Source organism: Macrotis lagotis, chromosome X (genome assembly GCF_037893015.1).
Source record: "Macrotis lagotis isolate mMagLag1 chromosome X, bilby.v1.9.chrom.fasta, whole genome shotgun sequence".
NCBI classification, from domain to species: Eukaryota; Metazoa; Chordata; class Mammalia; order Peramelemorphia; family Peramelidae; genus Macrotis; species Macrotis lagotis.
The window spans coordinates 66,024,533-66,037,649 of NC_133666.1; the positions used below are offsets into that span (position 1 = coordinate 66,024,533).

At 37.7% G+C, this 13,117-nt stretch overlaps 1 non-coding gene across 1 annotated transcript; it reads left to right on the plus strand.

Moving 5' to 3' along the window:
• The first annotated feature begins 8,297 nt into the window (after positions 1-8,297).
• Positions 8,298-8,370, plus strand: TRNAV-UAC (transfer RNA valine (anticodon UAC)). Its single transcript has one exon. It is a non-coding gene; the product is annotated as a tRNA-Val (tRNA).
• The last annotated feature ends 4,747 nt before the right edge of the window (positions 8,371-13,117 follow it).

Consider the following 13,117-nt stretch of genomic DNA (forward strand, 5'->3'; position numbering starts at 1 on the left):
TTTTTAAACTGGTGATAGCTCTTTTCATTCAAAGTTTTCAAAACACATTGAAAATCTTAATTCGGTCTTCTCATCATTTTTCTCATCCAGATGGATGTGACATACCTTCCTTACAGCTATTCTTTTTTAGGAAGTGGGAAACTGAGGCACAGAAATAAGACTTCCCTTTACCTCTATGAACTTCATTTGCCTTCTCTATAAAATAGAGAGGCCGAACTCTTTGTTTTCCTTTTCTGTTATAAATCTAGGGGCCAGTGATTTGTCCAAATATTAGGCATCTATTTGGTCTCCTGATGTTGACCCACAGGTCTCAAGAATCTATTTTTTTCCTAACTGCATGACTTAAGGAAGTCCTTTTGGGTCTCAGTTTCCTTATCTGTAAAATAAGGGCATTGGACTAGATCAAAGGTATCAAACTTAAAATGTACAAAACTCCCAAGTATGGTCCTCTTCAGATTAAAATATAACTGGGAGATATTTACTAATATAGGTAAATATTTACCAATATAGGTAAAATAAAATACAGCAGAGATACTGTTCGTTTGTAGTTTTCTAAATCAAGATGCAGTCCACAGGATCAATTTCTATTTGAGATGGCCATCACTGGATTAGACAACCTTTCAGGTCCCTTCTGGCTCTAACTTTATGATCCTGGGGTACCTCTGTTGTGCAACTCTCCACTTCTAAATCCTCGGGCTAAGACAAAGGATAAAAGAATAATTAAGAGATGTGGTAAAGGAATTAAGCATAAAAATGAAGTTCCTTGTTTGCTAGTAAAACTAAGCCTAAATTTATTCAGTTGTTTATTGACATGAAGATTGGATTTTTTTCCTTCTTCAAACAAAGATCTGATAATTTTAATGGGAGGACTCATTCACCTGGGAAATGCCTATGTCATTGTCAAAATAAAAGAATAAAACATTTAATCACTTTGCAGAGGAAATTGGGTCTTGAAGTTTGGAGCAGAGCTTTGAGAATGTTAAAGAAAATGGTCTATTTGACGGATAGACTGAATTTCCTGGTTGACATATGTGGCCTCTGTGGAAAGCTGAACAGTGGATTCTTCTCGACTTTGATAATCCTATAAAGACATACTTTTTTTTTTTTTGCTTAGACCTCTCTCTTACTACAATTTGACTTCTTAATCGGCTACATGTCTTTTCACCATCTGACTATGCCTAAGTGATAAGAGAAAAGATGAAAACTCCTCACAGAGAAAAAAAAAATCTCAGATTGGAATTGATCACAGAAAGGTTACAATTTGAACAGAGGTACACAGTGGGAAACCCATACATTTTTGGTGACCTGGCAAGTCAGAAGTTTGACATGAAACTTCAATTGATCATTGTTGGGCTGGTGGTGCTCATATGCTTCAGAAAAGGAAATGGCTGGTGATTCTGTAACTGTTTGACCTTCATACATTCCTCTGCTAGTGGGATGGCTACTAAAAGTAGAGAGAAAATCACTTTCTCATTATTCAAAATTAGGTGTCCTAGGGCCCCCTCTTTTAACACAGCTACATTTCAAAATAAGGCAAATTCCATGGTGCTACTTCCAATGACCTAATCTTTGTAAGAATGTATTTCAGATAAGAATGCTTAATACAGTGGGTCCTTAATAAATGTTTATTGACTATTGACTGAGCCAAAAGAATTAGGGAGACTAGGCTCCGAGATACAGTTCTGCGCACTATGCATTCAATCAATTAGCGTCATGCCTAGCCCTGTGTTGTTACTTCTATGCCTTACATTGTATGTATGTGTGTGTGTGTGTGTGTGTGTGTGTATGTCAAATTGTACAAGTTGACCTTCCTGAATGATAATATCAACGACCTATTTTGCATACTTTGGGTATTTCCTTATTTATAGAAATGGTTGAAAATAAGTTCCTTTCGAATTTGTGGGTTTCTTCACATCCAGGAATTGCTTTTTCTTTTATCTTTGCCTTCCCCAGTGCCTACTGCAGTGCTCTGTATACAGTAGGCATTTAATAAATGTATGCTAAATGGAACTGAAGATATCTGAGAAGGACTCTGGAATATAATGTAGACTATTTGAATATCAACCTGAAACTGAGCATGATGAATGGATTTATTTGAATCTTCTATTATTTGTGTTTTCCAGCACTTTTCATCTAAAAAGTCCAGAGAACATTCATTCTTCCAGCTTTTCTTGAAGGGATATGTATGTTTATCCATTGCATAAACAGGCCTTAAATGAATAAATACCACATCTAAGGCAAAATACACACACCCATACACACACACTGATTCCAGTGGCAGGAAAAGAACAATGCAATATCCTCAGAGGGTCATTATCACTGCATAGATTCAATTATTTTAGAAGAGACTGAATGAAAAAAAAGGAAGAGACTGAATGGCCACCATTCTATTTCAAACCTGCAATGCTCCTCTCAGGGCTAATGCTGCATCCATCTAATTCTAACCTTTCCCCTTCCATCAATTTCAAGTCTACCTCCTACTCACTGAGGCCAAAATTATCTTCCTAAAGCAAAAATCGAACTCACCTATTCAGCCAACAGTGGCTACTCACTATTCCTCAAACTGAGGATTCCATTCCCTTTTCTGCTTCATGTCTTAGATGAGACTATCCCCCAGACCGAGACTTCACACTCTTTTCCCCTCCACTTCTTAGCATCACTGGCTTCCCTGTACTTCTCATTGCAAGTCCCTATTTTGATCAAATTCTCATCTTCCCCAACTTGTTAACCAGTGAAAGGGGAGATTTTATCTTGCATTCAACTTATTTTTTTTATTTTTTCCCTCTTCCAAAATAAGACAGCCTTGGAGTAGAACTATTTACTAAGTTCTGTGTGTGGATACCCAGGCCCTACCTGCTTAGTACACTGCACTAGTAGTTAAATTCAAGTTGTCAAACAACAAAAGTAACTGACTTTGGTCTCCAAAATGTCTCTGGTTAGACTTCCATACTTCTCAAAACTAAACTCAGGTAAAGAGAATTCAAATAAAGCCTTCTTGAGATGATTTGCTAACACTGAAAATAGCTCAGTAAACAATTCTATTTCTCTTGAGTTCATTCATTGTAAAGACAAGGCTGGGCACCTGGACCTCGGAAGACCGATTATGTAAAGAAACTAACCCAAGGTCCTCTTGCCTTAAAGATGGAATTTGAATCCAGTTAAATCCAATATGAATACTGCTATACCAGTAACCACTTTTCTCCTTTACCACTACCATTTTTCCCCTTCTTAGGAGACATACTATTTGAATCAAACATGCAATAGCTGGCACCCATAGATTTTTTCTTGTTTTTTCCTTTCTCGTGCTAAGAGGATAATTCATTTGTTGCCTAAGTAACTATTTCCAATTGGGTAGCTTTCTCTTCCACATAAGGTCTATTAATAGTTCCTTTTCCAGTTTGGCTTCTGAGCAGGTCGTTTGCTCCTAATCTCCTCCAAGGCATCTTCTTCCATCCAAGCAGTGATAATATCTTAAGAAAACAGAATTCTTTCCTGAGAAATTGAAAGGATTGCTAATTTCTTAACTTCAGAACATATCCATGGAGATGATTCAAGGAGCTGGTAAGAGTAGGTTTGTTCCATTCACTTGTTTCATTCAAGAAGGAAAGGAACTGTGTTTACCAAGCTTCAGTAATATTCTCATTAATCATGGCTGCCACAAACATCCCAAGATAACTTATTTTACCTATTCTGAGAAAAAAGCATAACTAAAAACAAACGATAACCTTGTACAGAAAATGTTGAGGGAATTTTATTCATAATCAAAACTCTAAAAAAAATATTTGTATCAGAGAAGGAGAGTAAGACCCTATCCTAAGGCCAAAAACAAATTGCCCAATCATCCAGCATACAGCAGAATGAGGAGATTTAATGTGTATTTAACTGGAACGCATGTATTTTACAGGCTCACTAGATGCAAAATCATGGAGAACAAAACTCCACCAAGCTATTTGAAAATGTAATGGGAGTCTCTTTCTCCCTAGGATTTGGCAGCATTGAAGAAATGGGTGGAACAACTCAGGCACAAGTCTCCTTGTACAGATTCAAATACTCCAAAGAGATGCTTGGCATTTCAACAGTGGGCCCCAGGTACCTCTCCCTTTTGGCTGGATGTGCTTCCCTATTCTAGGGTCTTTCATTCAGAGTGTCTGTGGTTGCAATGGCCTGTGTATGAGGTCAATCCAAGGCCAGAAACTCTGTATACTAAAAAAAGATAAAGAAAAAAATACAAAACATTTAATTATAAACTATTACAAAATTAAATAGAATTAATTAGGAAGAGAAGGGGATGATGAGTGAAAAACATCTTTGGCCTTTCCATCATAAGCAGATAAAATGTTCTTCCTTTCACTCAATTAGCCTGGCCCTTTGTACCACACTAAGCCACTTTTCTCCTAAGTACATCTCACCCCATTCCTACCATTTATTTTAATTAAACTCAACCAAGACACGTGCATGTTAATTGCAATCTATTTTTCCTTGGCTTTTATGACCTCATGAAAAATATTAGGCTAATTCTTCCTTAATGTCAACAGGCAGCTCCTTTGTTACCTTCTAATAGCTTTAGTTCTTGTATGAGATGTGTCATTATATTGAGCCACAATTGCTTTGCTGAAGACTACTGCCTCTTCTCCCGTGCTTGACATTTGCCCTGAATCATCAGGAAAATCAAATGTTAATTTAATGTACCCAAAGACTTTACTCTCCATGCTGATCCAGTAAACACAGGAAAGGGGTTTTTTTACGGAAACTAGAGCATGCTCTCTGATAACCTGGGTACCGTCCTGTTGGCTGACAATTCTTTTCTACTGTGAAATACCTAGGACCTAGGCTGACAGACTGAAAGGTACAAGGAAGGGACCTTAGAGATAATATAGGTCCCATATCTTAGGAAGCAGAAAGTATACAGGGAAGGCAACCAGGATGTGGAAGAGCGTCAATATCATGTAAAATAAGGAAGATGTGAAGGAACTGGGATGTTTAAACTCAAGACAACAAGGGGAGGTGATACATGTTAGGCCTGTCCCTTACAAGTCAAATCAGTAAGTATTTCTCCACCACCTACCAGGAGCCAAGTACCAGGAAAACAAAGAAAGACAAAGCCAACCCCTCCCAAAGAGTTCAAACTCTAATGGGAAAACAGAATGCAGACAACTATGCGCAAAAACCATAGAGTAAATTATGGATAGTTTCAGGGGGGCGGCACAAAAATTAACTGCCATATGTCTCTGTTAAATAAAGAAATGTGTCACAGATAAAAACCCAGAAGGACCTCCAGCTTTAATTTACTCCCATCACAATATTTCACCAAAACCTAGAGTTGAAAGAACATGAAACCACCAGGTTGCATTTCCATGTCTTTTCCCATCACGTGATTGTTTTGGTTCCAATTGAAATCTTATCATTTGGATCAGAATTCTGAAGCTCCGATAGCATTTATAGGTTCGATTTTGCCAAAACATAGGACCAGCCAGCAAAATGTGAAGATCATTATGAGACCCTCTACCAGGAAAGTATCACTTCAGTCATACAAACCAACCAACCAACCATAGTAGTCAGATAACAGAGATATTGAAAAAGAAAAACATTACAGTAGGGAAAGAATCCTGGGATAAACTAAGTCAGAAAACAAAAAGAGGACTTCAGCATTTAGCATTGTTTGTTATTTTGACCCCAAAGAGAATAGAACTAAAAACAATGGGCAGAAAATACTGAGCCAACAAATTGAGGCTTGATGTCTAGTGGCTGTCAATTTCTAGAAAACTTTCAATTGCACCTGTAGTGATCTAGGGCCAAGTTTTCCAGGCCCTCCTGGTGGATTAGAGTCGCAAAAGCAGAACCTAGCTACTGCTCATTTCTATTCCTGCCCTTTGTACAATACATAGTGCCAATTTTGTGACTTCTCCTTAATCTGGTGCTAAACTACAGGCCAGCCATCACTAGGTAGACGTTCCCTTCTCAGTCCTCTAGGGATGTAGAACTCAACTCTGGGGTCAGAATAACAGAACTACCAGTTGGCTTTTGATGAAAAATACTATTTACTTCCAAAGAAAGAAAAGTGATAGATTCTGACTCCAGATTGAAGCATATTTTTTCCCTTTATTATACTTATTTTATTGCTCCACAATTTCTTTTGCAATATAGTTAATATGGAAATGTTTTACATGAGTACACATGTATAACCTATATCAAATCGTTTGCCTTCTCAAGGAAGAGGAAAGGGAGGAAAGAATGAAGAGACTCTGGAAGTCAAAATTTTTCAAAAATGAGTATTAAAATTTTATTTCATATATCATTGGGGAGAACAAAATAAAAATTAAATGATAAAAAGAATGCTAAAAATAAATAAGTTCAAATAAACAAATGGCTGGTTGGTTGATTGGCTGATTAAAAATAAATATGCACAAATAGATGAATAAATGAATGAATGAATGAATGAATGAGTGAGTGAATGAATAAACAAAGAGATAAATAAATTTTATCTTGTTAGAACTTCAAAAGAACACTATGGAGTAGGTGAGAATGGATAAATCAAATGGTTTATTTTTTTGGTTTGGTTTGGTTTTGTTGTTTTTTTCTCCTTAGGATGAGGAAGATAGGGTCACATTTTTGCAGGCAGCATAGAGGAATCCAGTGGACAGTGTGGTTTGGGATGATATATAAGGTAATCCTCCAGAGAAGATGGAACAGAAGTGTCTGACTTGTCACAAAGAAGGGGGATCTCTTCATGAGAGACACATGTAAATGAGGAGATAGCAAGGGAAGGTATGGGTGAGGACATGAGGATGACAGGATGCAAGTAAGCTCTTAGTGAATGGCCTCAATTTTTTCAGTGAAATGAATCAAGGTCCTCAACTGAGCAGATAGGAATGAGTAGAGGTAGCCATGGGACAACTGAGAAAGGATAAGGTTTGGAAAAGCCAATGTATTTAGTAGGACACTGGATCAATTGCAAAAGTATCAAAGAATTGCCATGCCACAGTGAGGGCACAGTTGAAATTAAGGAACAAGAATTTATATTATGCTGAGCAAATGTATTAGAGAGTAGGAGGGATTGTATTAAATAAATCAAAATGTGGAAGCTATGGCCCCCACTGATGCTGACCAACAATTCTGGTCAAATCACCTTTTTATGTGGCTCAAATACGATGTGTTTCCTCAAAATTAACCATGAATTTAACTAATATTTGTAAAATAAAAATCAAAACTTGAAATAGGAAACAAAATATTAAGGAAGTCTTGAGTAGTAAATTCTTGCAACTATATTTGTTTTAGCTCATTCAGAATAAATTTATTCCTAATTCTCTTAAAATATTTCATCACAAAAATAGCACTTATAACAGGAAATTGTATTGTTAGCTTTCTCATGTCACTATGGTATATAAAGATGGAAAAAGTGGCTAGACTACAGCAAATATACAAAGAGAAAGTCCATTTCAGAGGAAACAATTTTTGATGGCACCAAAAGGCACAGATTTTTAAAATACTTGAAAAGATACTATGACAAGTAAACAATGAAATGACTAAGGAAACAGAGATCTGAGCTTCTATCAATTTATTAAGTAATGCATGCCAATTGCATAACAAATTGGAACCAGGCCTCCTCATCTTGGCTCCAGACCCTAAATACAGGAGGAAACAGATTTTTATGCTTTAAAAACATTCAAATAACACCAATTAATTAAAAGTAAACAATTACCAATCTGCAGGAGACAAAATTAGGTAATCTGATTTCTAATTGGAGAAAAGATTAGAAGTCTTCTAAGTTGGGAGGGGGAGACCAAATAGGTACAATTCCTTGAAATCCAAAAAAAAAGGGATAGCCCACTACTCTCAAGTGTCTAGATATAATCAATAAGAAACAATAAGTTATTGAGACCAGTTTTTCGATAAGACATGGTTTGCCTGAGATGTGGAACTGTAAGAAAACTCCTATCAACAATCTTAGATCTGACTGGGTTTCTCCTCAACTCAACCTAGGTCCTTAGTTAAGGTCTCTAAGCAAAAGATAGAGGTGGCCTAGCTTTCCAGTCACATAGGGCTAGGTTAAAACAACTCAAAAAGGTTTTCTCACAAGGCAAAAAAATGGACTAGACCCATAATTAAATAGAAAGGTACCAAGCTTGAGCTGGAATTGAGTCACAAGATGGATTCAGTGCAGCTCATTCAATTCCCACAATTCACTCATTCCCAGAGCTTAGAAAAATTCACATACGTTATTATTAGTCAAAAAAGGTGACCGAGACTCTTAATAGATACTATTTCACATTTCTACTTTATTATATCTAATAATTTCAGGTTCCATAGTGTAGTGGTTATCACGTCTGCTTTACACACAGGAGGTCCTGGGTTCGAGCCCCAGTGGAACCAGCTGCCATTCTTGGGACAGCTAAGTGGCACAGTGGATAAAGCACCGGCCCTGGAGTCAGGAGAATCTGGGTTCAAATCCGGTCTCAGACACTTAATAATTACCTAGCTGTGTGTCCTTGGGCAAGCCACTTAACCCCATTGCCTAGAAAAAACATAAAAATAATAATAATAATAATAATAATAATCTCTTCCAAGATCAATGATTTCCTTGATGAAGGCAGAAGATGGGAATAGGCAGGCTTTTATCAATCATAATCAGTAGCAGTCACACTATCAACTGAAAAGTCTAGAAAATACAAGGTTCCACTGCAGTTATAGCCTGGCAATTAAAAAAGAATAAATTTGATTTGGTAGAGCAAATGATAGCTTTAAAAGCTCTCCTCCAAACAAAAGCTCTCCTCCAACAAGATTTCTTACATGCCTGTGGTAAAATCATGTAAGATTCCTTGAAATATAGAAAATAATTTTTCCAGTGATCCTCTGATTATAAGTTTTAAGGATGAAAAACTACATTCAAAGGCATTAGTCTTTGCCATGGAGGATAACATCTAAAGGAATGACAGATTGTCCATAGGGGATAAAATCTTCCCATGTGACAGAGGAAGAAAGAAAGAGAGGGAGAGAAGAAGGCAGGAAGGTGAGAAGGAAGGGAGGGAGGAAGAAAGAAGGAAGGGCAACAAAGAAGGACAGGAAAGAAGGAAGGGAGGGAGGGCAGAAAAGTAGGAAGAAAAAGGCATTCAACAAATGACAAAATGACTTCAATTTGATTAACCATGTGGGATACAAATACAAAAATGAAGGCAGACCATGACCTCAAGAAGCAGATAATTGAATAAGAGGAGATTGCATACATACATGTAATGTTTCTCCTTCATTTTTGAAGAAGACCATGACATCAGGGACAAGCACGTGAATTGAATATTAGTGAGGACATAACAGTGCTAAGTCACCAGCCTCACTTTCTCCTCCAGAGCCATCTGGGTCCAGTGGCCAGATATGAAAATCAGGATGACTGGAGACAGTCCTGGATGGGAGGCATTCAGGATTAAGTGACTTGCCCAAGGTCACACAGCTAGTAAGAGTCATCTGAGGCTGAATTCGAACTGAATTCAAGGCCAGTACTCTATCCACTGCACATGCATCAATGCACATATATTTGCATAATATGTATAATGTATAATATATTTCTTACTGATATATATATATATATATATATATGTGCATATAAGTGTATATAGATACAATTACAAGTAGGTATGCTTCCTTGGGAAGGGGAATTTGGAATAAGGGTCTATCAAGAGCTGAAACCAGGGGCGGCTAGGTGGTGGAGTAGACAGAGCACTGGCCCTGGAGTCAGGAGGACCTGAATTCAAATCTGACCTCAGATACTTAATAATTACCTAGCTGTGTGGCCTTGGGCAACCCACTTAACCCCATTGCCTTGTGAAAGAAAGAAAGAAAGAAAGAAAGAAAGAAAGAAAGAAAGAAAGAAAGAAAGAAAGAAAGAAAGAAAGAAAGAAAGTAAGAAAGAGAGAGAGAGAAAGAGAGAAAGAAAGAGAGAAAGAAAGAGAGAAAGACAGAAAGGAGCTGAAACTATCAGAATAAGCGTCTTAGAGGCAAGTGGACCAACCATTGGAGCGCATAATATCTGGTCCCAGCAACAAGGTGGTTAGTGTGGAAATGACTCACAAGTCAAGTAAAGTATGGCTGGACATGAAATGAGCTATATGGTGAACCCATTCGAACTGGGTGCTACAGATGCTCATAAATAACCACCGTGCTTCTATTTAAGAGTTTAGCCTAATTAACCAAGCTGGGAAACCCAAAGAGGTGGGAATGTACATTGTCCACATTCAAATAACTGAAGCTGGACAACCTCAAGTATCACTCCATTAGTATATATATATATATATATATATATATATGATTTTAGCTGGATACTGGCAATGGAAAATGACCTAGGTCTAGAAGTGATGAAGAAGAAAGTATGTTTGATTACCTCTAGGAACTTAAGCAATTTCTGTTTATGAATGACCCAACGTTTCTCCTTAAGAATCCCTACTGGGGGGCAGCTAGGTGGCACAGTGGATAGAACACTGGCACTGGAGTCAGGAGTACCTGAGTTCAAATCCGGCCTCAGACACTTAATAATTGTCTAGCTGTGTGACCTTGGGAAAGTCACATAACCTCATTGCCTTAAATTAAAAAAAAAAAAAAGAAATCAAGTGAAGTCACTCAGAATGCTGAGTTATCCCCATTGGCACAAAGAGTTTCATTGGATGAGAAAGCAAAGATGGGTTACAGTCTGTAATGGTAGAGAATAACCACAAGGATGAGATCACTGATCTACCCAAGTAACCCTTTTTAACACATTAGTAATGACAGGAGGGGCTGAAGGAAAGAGAAATAGCTTCACAAGTGGGGGAGAAAAAATTAAACAGAAGAACATTCTCTATAGTTGGTGTCAAACTGATATGCTTGATATATTCAGTTCTACAGATTGTATACCATTTCCTAATTCTGTAATTAGGTTTATTACTTCAATGTATGTGTAATGGCCCAAATCTAAGCAAAGCTTTTGTAGTAACTATCCTCTATTTATTCTTCCAGCAACACATAAAATGTATATTCTACTCATACAAATAAAGAGGAAAACATAACTTATTTCCCTGAAAATAACTCTTTATAGATTTTTTTAAACTAAAAACTGACTGACATATCATGCATGAAACACTTTAAAGATTACTTCATCACCATAAGTATTTAAAATACATGTCTTTGCCATTCAAGAAGGGGTGTTATTTTTCAAATTTAAGTGATATCTTTGAAGCAAAGGCAAGGATAAGGTGATTGATGCAAATTGGCATCCAAACTGTTAATTATCCTTTGATTTAAAAACAAAACACACCCAAATAATTCCTTTGCATTTCCTATGGAGCCATTTTGAATAGGCTGGCTACAAGATCAACACAGACCAATAGTATGATGTGGCACTTAGGAAGTGGGCAGGAGCCAAGGCTGTGTTTGGATGACTTTGACCATCTTTCTACCACCCTTTGTCTCAGTCACAGCACTCTTGTTCCTTGTCCTGAATCTCTGTACTCCTAATCAGTGATTATTTACCATATCTAGTCACTTCTGGATCCACCATAATAGACTGTCACCAGACTCTTATCTGACCATCCTGCTCTCCCTTTCTACCTCAAATAAATCTGATTATTCCTGGAAAGAGCATCAATGAGGTACCCAATGACTTGGCTCACCATCTTTATGATTCCTCAGACCAAAAGATTACTGACAGTCATTCCTCAAAAATGTGCTACTTGGACATTTTTAAAGTAAACTCCCTGGCAACAAGAATTGTCTTCTTTGTGCATGTAGATTCACAGTCCGAGAGAAGGAAATGGCCAAATACTCTATTGTCTTGGTCAAGAAATCACCATGGCCATCATTGGTGTCCTGTGGTCAAGAGAGTCACAGAAGCAAACCCCAGTCCTCAGTTAGCCCCCTTCTCACACATTCATTTCCTTCACTGAGAGGTCAAGTGTCTAGAAATAAGAAGGTAATGGTCCTTGTTCAAGCATATCCAGAATGGTATCTTTAGGTCCTAGGAATGACAGTTTCAGAAGGATATAAGCCTCAGGGTTTCCAGAAGAAGTAAAGCAGAATAAGGAGGGGCCTAAAAGAATTGGAAATGTTTATTAGCCTGTTCAACTATTTGTCAAGTTGTCACCTGCAAGTCATTCCACAAGTATTTATTAAGTGGGTTCTATTTGTCAGGACCATTCTAAGCACATGAGAGACAAAGAAAGGGAAAAACAGACTCCTAGGAAGCAGATTGCTGAGTGGTCTTCCTGCCTCACCACTCTAGTCAGTCCCTAACTCAGCTGACAAATTCCTCTTTCTGATGAGCAAATTTGACCATTCCTCATATGCAATAGATGCTAGTGGCTTCCTATCACTTCCAGGGTCAAAGATCATATATTCCTTTTGGAATTTAAAGCCCTCAGCACCAGGCCCCCACCCATACCTTTTCAGTCTCCTTTCCCTGTCCCATGTTCACCATAATCCAACTCTTGTTGTTTCTCTAACACTCCATTTTCAGTGGCCACTTCCATGCCTCTGGAATGGAATGCTTTTCCTCCTCATTTTTACCTCCTGGCTTTCTTGGCTTCTTTCAAGTTCTAGCAAATATCCATCCAACAAGAAGCCTTCCCTTAATGTTAGTGCCTTCCCTCTAAAATTTCAGGTGTATTCTGTATATATGGTATTGTACATAGTTGTTTCCATGTTGTCTTCCCCATTCGATTATGAGATCCTCCAGAATTTGGACTGTCTTTTGTCTTTCCTTATATTTTCCAAGTACTTGGCACTTGTGCCTGAAACCAGGTAAGCAATGACTCAAACAAGGGAGATGTCATACAAAGAATTAGGAACAGATGAGACGTATTCAGTCTAAATGGAAGTAAAAATGAGAGGGAAGACACTAGTGGAAGTGGGGACTGGGCAAGGCCTCCTGAAGAAAGGGGAATATAAGCTCATTACTGAAGTAAGTCTGGCCAACAAAGAGGTTGCGCTTGGGAGGGAGAACATCCTGGGCCTTTGAAAGGAGGAAGATTAAGATCCAAGTATTGGGAAGTAAGTTTATACATTTGTTATTAGGCCTTTCAGAGTAAATATTCCTTTGTAAAAGCTGATCTGATTCTTTGGTAGCTAAAGGGATCTGAAGGAACAATGAAAAAATGGG